This window comes from Balaenoptera acutorostrata, chromosome 1 (genome assembly GCF_949987535.1).
Source record: "Balaenoptera acutorostrata chromosome 1, mBalAcu1.1, whole genome shotgun sequence".
Lineage (NCBI taxonomy): Eukaryota > Metazoa > Chordata > Mammalia > Artiodactyla > Balaenopteridae > Balaenoptera > Balaenoptera acutorostrata.
In genome coordinates, this window is record NC_080064.1 from 131,712,120 (window position 1) to 131,720,707 (window position 8,588).

Genomic DNA, 8,588 nt, shown 5'->3' on the forward strand with positions numbered 1-8,588 from the left:
TGAGAGATCCATGCACTGCGATGAAGAGTGGCCCCCACTTGCCACAACTGGAGAAAGCCCTCGCACAGAAACGAAGACCCAACACAGCCATAAATAAATAAATAAATAAAATTTAAAAGAGATAAGCAAAACATTCTCTCTATAAATTTGATCTTTAAAAAAAAAAAAAAAAAAGACCATGGGTTCAAGTCCCAATCTGGGTTTTGGCTGGGTTCAAGTCCCAATCTGAGTTGCATCGTTTCAAGAATACAATTATAAATTGTTAGCATATGCTATGAAAGGAAATACATTGCACTCTGAGATCTAAAGGGACCTACTATAAAAGGTGGATTTGAGAGGTTTCTTTAAGCTGAGATATGGGGGTTATAAGGAATGTAGCAGTGGAAGAACTGGAGATCACTCAGGCAGCTGGAACGTGTGTGAAGGGATGGAGGCAGCAATGAGTTGGCACATTTAAAAAACAAAATAAATCACCTACACTCCAATAAAAATTAATTTAAAAAAAAAAGAAACAAAGATGGCCAGGGTTGATGGAGCACAGTGTGCACAGGAGGAGTGGCACAGGATGATACTGGAATTATTGACAGGGGTGAAGGCTGTGCCAAGAATTTGGTGTTTTATTTCAAGTTTAATGAGAAGCCATTGAAGAGTTTTAGGCAGGGAAATGACATCCAATCTGAGGTTTTAAGAAAGATCGCTTTGGCTGCTTTGTCAAGACAGGACTGGAGGTGAGAAAGTGTGAAATCAGAGAGACTAATTGGGCTGTTGCACAAGGCCAAGAAAGAAGTGGAGGTAGTGAACTATGCTGCGACTCATGAGATACATAAAGCATCCCAACTAGGATGTGTACCACAAACCAAGGTCAAATAGTTACCAGCTCATTGCGACCCACATGCTCCAGGAGGAGACCACTGATTAGCTGTTCTAGCAGTAACTGCACAGACTCATGCTTTCCCAAGACCAGCATCTCCTGCCAAGTTCACAAATTCTGACCAAGACCTTGCTTTCTTCTTCTGTCTTAAAACCTCCCTTTGATAATTCCAGTGCCTGAAATGTGTAAGTACCTTTCCCAATTCCCCCCTTTCAAGACATTGTGAAACTCTGTCAAGGCAGACCAGCTTTCCATGGTCTGCAGGTTTTCCTCTGGTCATTGTATGTGGCAGCTTTGACAGTAACGTGGGCTGTATGCTATCAGGGAAAACAGAAAGAAGTGGATGGAGCCAATGTGTATCTTAGACGCAGACGCCATAGGTCTTGAAATCGAACATAAGGGTAAGAGAAGCAAGGTGATAAAGATCAGTCCCAAATTTCTGCTATTTCAACTCTAAGAAAATAAACCTGAGGAACTGATATAATATTTAAGAGCAGATGCTTTGGATCTGGTGAGACAGAAATTGACTCCTTACCCTGTGACCCAGTTGTTGTAATTTTGGGAAAGTTACTTGCCTATTACAAGCCTCAATTCCCATAAATGTGAAATGGGGAAACACAAATAGAACCCCTGTCCTAAATTTATTATGAGGACTAAATGAGAAAACTATTATAAATTACTTGGCACAGTTCTTAGCATACACCCAACAGTAAATGATACTTACTGTACTGAAGAATATTCACAAGCACAAATTCTAATATGCAAGACATTTAGTTTAATATGTTACCTGCATTTTTTTCTATAACAACTTAATTTTTGTCACAAGCCGCCCTTTTCTGCCTGGTAACAGAAACGTCTTCTCGGTTAATTCAGGTTGCTACCCCAGCTTCATCCTGTGGGTCGGATCTTTAGGGGGTCATGTGGCACCAAGCCATAAGATGCTTGGGCAGGGGGCACAGAAGAGTGATGCAGCTGGTCCTCAGCCAGCATCACCACAATGACATCTCTGAGACTGCCTCACGTCTGTTAGGTGTTCAGTCATTCCTCCTGTTAGGGAGGAAAAAATGCTTCCTCTATCCTTCTAGGTTTTTTTGACTGGTCTAATAATTAAATTGACATGAGACAGACTAAGAGGAGAAAATAAAATTTTAATTTCATATGTACAAGAGTTCATAGAAATGTGAAACTCAAAGAAATGATCAAAGCAGGCAGCTTTAATAAGTTTTAGACGAAGAAACAATAAATTTGTGAAGAACTGACAAGACAAAGAAACTTAGGCTTGGGTACTAATTATTGAAGAAACTAAGCAGAGATACATAGCTTTCACAGCCCTGAATTCCCTGTCTCTGGCAAAAGGAGGTCTCTCTACCTCCTAATGCAGGAAGGGTAACTTTCACATGAGAGATTTATTTTCTGCTTTCAGGGGGACAGAGAGGAGGGTTGGAATGTCCTTTCTGCACCAGCTGTGTCTCAAGTAACTTCAATTCACAATAATCAATATGCCAAAGTGATATATTTTGGGGTGGCCTGCCCTGAACCCCACCAATGCATTAGGTCACCACTGCGCCCTGTTCATTCCCATGCCAAGATCTCATGACACTCAGCTCTCTCTGCCACTCATGCCTCTTTGACATATGATAAAGAATCAGTTCCTGCTGCTAACCACCACTCTGAGAAATTAGGTAGGGCTGCCTAAGGCGTTTTGCCCTATATGCTCTACTGTTCCCACTCCATGTTGGGCCAGGGAAGGTCTGGGGTCTTACTAGCTTCCATGTACTTTTCTGGGTCTATAAGGATGGGTGCGAGGCTCAGGTTCTCTGTCACAGATCTGCATTTCTCCCTCTCTCCCATGGAGGGAACTTAAGGGAGGGGTGGCTAGAACCAGAGGTTCCAGTTCTCTCTCCTCCGCTAAGGAGACAAGCTCACCTGGCCTGAGGGATGAGTCAAAATTATGTCCTTTCTTATCTTTTATGTCCGGAGCTCACAATTTAATTCTTTTGTTTATTGTGTTCTATTCTGTCATACCTTTCCTGAGGGCACTAAGTTGTAGCTGCTATTGGAAGGAGGGAAAAGATCATAAAGTTCAGGGGATATTGAGAACAAAAAAATTGTTTAATATATCAAAGTATTATCCCATTATATAGTTATTATCATTGTTCATATTTACTGTGAATTCATTGATTTAAGGAGGGTTTATAAAGTTGTGAATAAGCACGTGGGCTCTGGAGCCAAATCACTTGGTTTCAAATCCTAGCTCCACAGCTAACTATTTCTTTGGGTGATTGACTGTGTTTTTAGTGCCTCGATTTCCTTATTTGTCATGGAGATGATCATGGTACCTTCCTCACAGTGTTGTTTTGCGTCTTGAATGATATAACAAAGGTAAAGTGGTCAGAACCGTGCGCATAGTAAATGCAGTAAAAGTGTTTGCTACTATGACTATTAAGCTTGTCATGCTCTTCTAACACTTGGAACAGATTCACTGAACATATGGGAATTGGTTCTATAACTATTGGGAGAAAACAAACCACTGTGTCACTCCCCAAAGAAATATGGTATATGAATCCATAAGATGGGACTAAAATCTCTGTTCTTACCAGCATTAAAGTCAGATATGAAGCATAAATTTAAACTATTTAACTAAATACAGTTTGAAAAGACTCCTCATCGTCATTTATTTGTTCTATTTTTATTCAATTAAGTATATGTTTACTAGCACTAGCCACTGCACTAGAAACGGGAGGCACAGTTTGGATTTCATCGTTCTCACAATCTCGTGGAGGAAGACAAACATAAATAAACTGAGAAGGAAAAAACAGCCCTGACAGCTTCCCAGCCTTTGTTCATGGTTCACAGTTCCAGGTGACCAAAATGATACTAAGTCTATGCTAAAATAATAAGGTTCATTCTCTGCTCTGCTCTTTCTCTAAGAAATTCTATAATTTTTCCATAATCTTGACACCAGTGACCAGACAATAGAGAAAAATTTGTCAAATCCAGCCATGCTCTACCGGGGAGGATGAAGGAGTACTATTCTTAAAATGATCAGATTTGAAAAGAAGACAGATTTCCAGATTCATTATGCATATTTTGGCATAGCTTGTGATCCATTTGAAATGTTAAGCTAGCTGTGGTTTAGAAATATTTAGTATACCATAGGGCCAGCCTAGTTTATGTAAAATATCTGTGCCCAAAGTGCTGAGATTTAACATTAACAATGTGAAAAAAAAGAATGAAATATTGCCATCTGCAGCAATATGGATGGACCTACAGATTATCCTACTAAGTAAAGTAAGTCAGACAAAGACAATATTATATCACTTATAGGTGGAATCTAAAAAAATAATACAAATCAACTTATTTATAAAACAGAAACAGACTCACAGACATAGAAAACAAACTTATGGTTACCAAAGGGGGAAAGGAAGGGGAGGGATAAATTAGGAGTATGAGATTAATAGATACATACCAGTATATATAAAATAGATAAACAAAAAGGATTTATATATAGCACATGGAGCTATATTCAGTATCTTGCAATAACCTATAATGGAAAAGAATCTGAAGCTGTACACCTGAAACTAACACAATGCTGTAAATCAACTATAGGTAAATAAATTTTTTTAAAAATCACTGTGACTTGTGAAGTCATTTAAACTGCTCTGAGCTATACTGCTTGTTTGTAAAATGGAAGAGATAACATCTATCTTGCAGGACTATAGTGAGGATTAGAAGCAATGCATGTACATCTCTTAATATGGTGTCCGGCACATGGTAGGGGCTCAAGAATTGTGTTCTACTCTGAATGCTGGTAGGGTACTGGGTAATGTCACATATACCTCATTTAATCCCCGGGGCATCATTGTAATGTAGGTATTATTATCATGGTTTTGCATTGGAGGAGACTAAGACTCAGAGTGAATTGTTACAGACCCTTATATGCTCTGATATGCTCATAGGTCGCTGTAGGGAAACATACTTGCTACATAAATGAAACAGTTCCAAGTAGCATTGTGGCCCCAGTGCAAGCACAGTATTAGTACTCTAAAAACTTCAGAATACCTCACTTGGCTTAACTCTTCCTCAGACCCTAAAGAGACCCAAAAACTAGCTCCCAAATCAACCTCCTGGTGAATGGGTCAAAATGGACTCTTGGAGTTGGGGGCAAAGGGATATATTTTTTAGGGTTTTCAGCTCACATTACTATTGAGTGTTTACTGTATGTCCAGCACTGTTCTAAGTGCTGGGGATACAGCAGCGAAAAAAAACCAAAAGGAATCCTCGCCTTGATGAAGTTTATATTGTAGCAGAAAATAGGAAAATAGACAGTAAACAAAATAAATAAATAACTAAAAGATAGACCATGTTGGCTGACGGGGAGTATTGTAGGGAAAAAAAATAAAGTAGGGAAGGGGGAGAAATGTGAATGAGAGTGAGTTGTTCCAGCAGCCTCTTTTACTCTGCACGTGCCTAGGGTGTAAAACCAGAAAAGGACATCTCAGTACTGGACGCATCAGAGCAGAGCTCATTTGCTTTTTCCCTACCACAGAAGATTATGGCTAAGAGAGCTACTCTTCTTGGAGTTGCTTGGATGAAGAATTTGAGCCTACCTGCTTGAGAAATACAGTGACATCGGGCGACTGTGGACATTCAGGATGGAGGCTTCGCTTTCGTGGGTTGGTAACTTTCTGTTATTGCTAAGGTTGTTTACTTTAGGAGGTCCAGATAACTTGGCAAGCATAGTACTGGAAGGGAGAATTTGAGGGCACTCTCTTTGCAGAGTCACCTACCAGTTCAACAAACACACCATGCTCCATGCCAGGCTCTGTGCTGTCCCTGGGAACTCTCTACCCATATAATTTAGTTGCCCTATCAAACAATTTAAAGGGAAGGAGGGCTTCCCTGGTGGCGCAGTGGTTAAGAATCTGCCTGCCAATGCAGGGGACACGGGTTCGAGCCCTGGTTTGGGAAGATCCCACATGCCGCGGAGCAACTAAGCCCGTGAGCCACAACTACTGAGCCTGCGCGTCTGGAGCCTGTGCTCCGCAACGGGAGAGGCCGCGATAGTGAGAGGCCCGCGCACCGCGATGAAGAGTGGCCCCCGCTTGCCACAACTAGAGAAAGCCCTAGCACAGAAACGAAGACCCAACACAGCCATAAATAAATAAATAAATTTATATTTAAAGGGAAGGAGAAGTCAAAGGAAGAGAGCATTTTATAAGGCAAATAAATCAGTTCATGCTATACTGGTGCATACCAGGATTCAGAGATTTTATTTTATGATTTGAAATAAAAAGGCACTTTCACATTTATTATCTCCACTATAGGTCATCATTTCAGAATATTATGTTAGTTACATGCCTAATAGACAAGTCATGAGGGATTTCCACACATATGCCAAGCACGGTGGCCTACTGACATATATTCAACTTAAGGAAAGACACGGAAGAATTTATTAATAAAAAATAATAATAAATCGTAATATACTTGATTAAGGACTCTTCCATTTACAGTGAAATTATATTAGTTTCATTTACAGCAATAAAAGTGCTAGAGACTTGGCATTTAGTCCAGGGTTCTTCTACATGGAGGAACAGAGAGGGTGACCTTCCTGCAGACCAAATGGCTCTGAAAGAGAGAGTTCAAGGGGCTAAACCCAGCAGGCTCAGTTCTTTACCCCAAATGCTACTGGGACTGCATCTCTCACTCCCACTTCCTGGGCTAGGTTAAAGTGCAACTCTCCTACTTCCTTATAACTTCAATTCTGGCGCTGCCCCACCATTACCACAATGCCACTGACTGCCACCAATGCCTATAATCTGACATAACAGCACAGGCAACTGTGTCTATGTGACCCACTCATAGGACTACAGGAAAAATCGCCCAAATGCCTGCCCTCTTTTGGAGCCGTGGCTTAATCTTTTCATGAAGGAGAACATATGTTTTAAACAGTGTGTAAAAGAGTTGTACCTACTGACTAGATGAGTAAGGCACAACTTACACCTGAATGAAGAGCCAATACATCTGGAACCCCCAGACACCTTCTCTTTAATTTCAACAAACAAGCTGCCCAGAAATTTCCCATAGTAGTAATAATCATCCCAATGCTATTCTCTCAGGCTGTGTTATCACGAAGTCAAATACAAAGGCCTTTACAGAAACAGTAACACCTTTGAAAGTGGCACAAATATGGAAAACACTGATGCTGTCATCTTTGCCACTGGTGATTCCTTCTCAGGTAAAGCGTCATCTAGTCTAAATCCTCTCCTATGTCCAATTATACTGACTATTTGCCTGCTATATACAGCTGACACAGTTATTCCACTCCTCAGGATCCCATTTCTACACCCGCATACCCTCAGTTTGCGCTGCTCATTCTCACCAACTGCATCCAAGACAGTCTGAATTTCATCTGTCTGAACTCTTCATCCAGTTCCTGCCTTTGAAATCCAGCAAGCCTTGATCCTCCTTGTTCAATCATCCTCCTGTTGACAGCCTTTCACCATATTCCCCATCTATGGGAAGATTTTGTTGGCACTATTCCTGTTGGTCTTTTCTATATTTGTATAGTCCTAGAAGGATCTCCCACCACCCTGATTTGCACTGACACAAAGGCACTTTAATGGAAGAGATGATTTTTTTTTTCTTCAAATGGAGATGAGAGTGGTACCTTCAATGTAACTGAATAAATGATATTTTTTTCTTTCAAAGACATTTTTCATTTTTCAACTTTCCTCTGTTCTGGTAATCTGACTAAAAATGAAAGAATGTTTCAGAAATTAAAATTCTTAGTAGTGAGCCTACCTACTTTTATAATCCAGCTTCATACACAAATTTTATCTGAGTCATGTTCTTCCCCTTCTTTGAAATAAGACATTTGATTCAACTCAACTTATACAATACTTTCATGCCACTCAATTGCTGGGGGTATATCAAGTATAGGTGTATCTGCCTGTCTACATGCCCCAGGTCCAATCTACCATATTTAGCCATATTTAGTAATGTTAGCTATATTTAATTTAAAATTATTTATCATAATTTTAGCTTCAAATATGTATCTTTTGAAAATATTTGCAATATTTAAATGCTTTTCAAATATGTATTTAAATTAGGTGATTATATAAAGTTCGGGTAATTATGATGGGACTTTGCAGAAGCCAAAGCCTAGCTGTTGGGAGAAATTAAACATCCCTAGCATTAGGCTACTCTGTATCTGACACACTTAACTCTGCTTACCACAAACTCCTGTCTTTCCTTTCTATTATTCTTTTTTACTATTTTTATCCCACATCAATTGACACATTTATTGAGCACTTTCTGTTTCAAGGTCCTGTGCTAGGCACTGGGGATATCACCATGAGTGTAGTATGTATTCCCTTCCTCCAAAGAGTTTAAAGGCTAATTTAAAAGATAAGACAAATAGGAAATTAAATAATACAAGAGATAATAATAACTCAGTGCAAAATAACAAGCAAGACAGAACATAAAAAGTTGTCACAAGTTAGGGAAAGGGAGTCATAGAGAGAACTGGGACTTCTGAGAACCTGCTTTATGGCTGTCTCTGTACTGGGTAGTTTTATAATTTAAAGCATCTCTAATTGGCAAACAAATTTTGTTAATCAGCATTACATAACTAATGCTGCTTCCTTGAGTTTTACCTACTTGAGACTTCAAAGTCCTGATTGTAATTGAAAATAGTCATTTAATGTAGGAATTT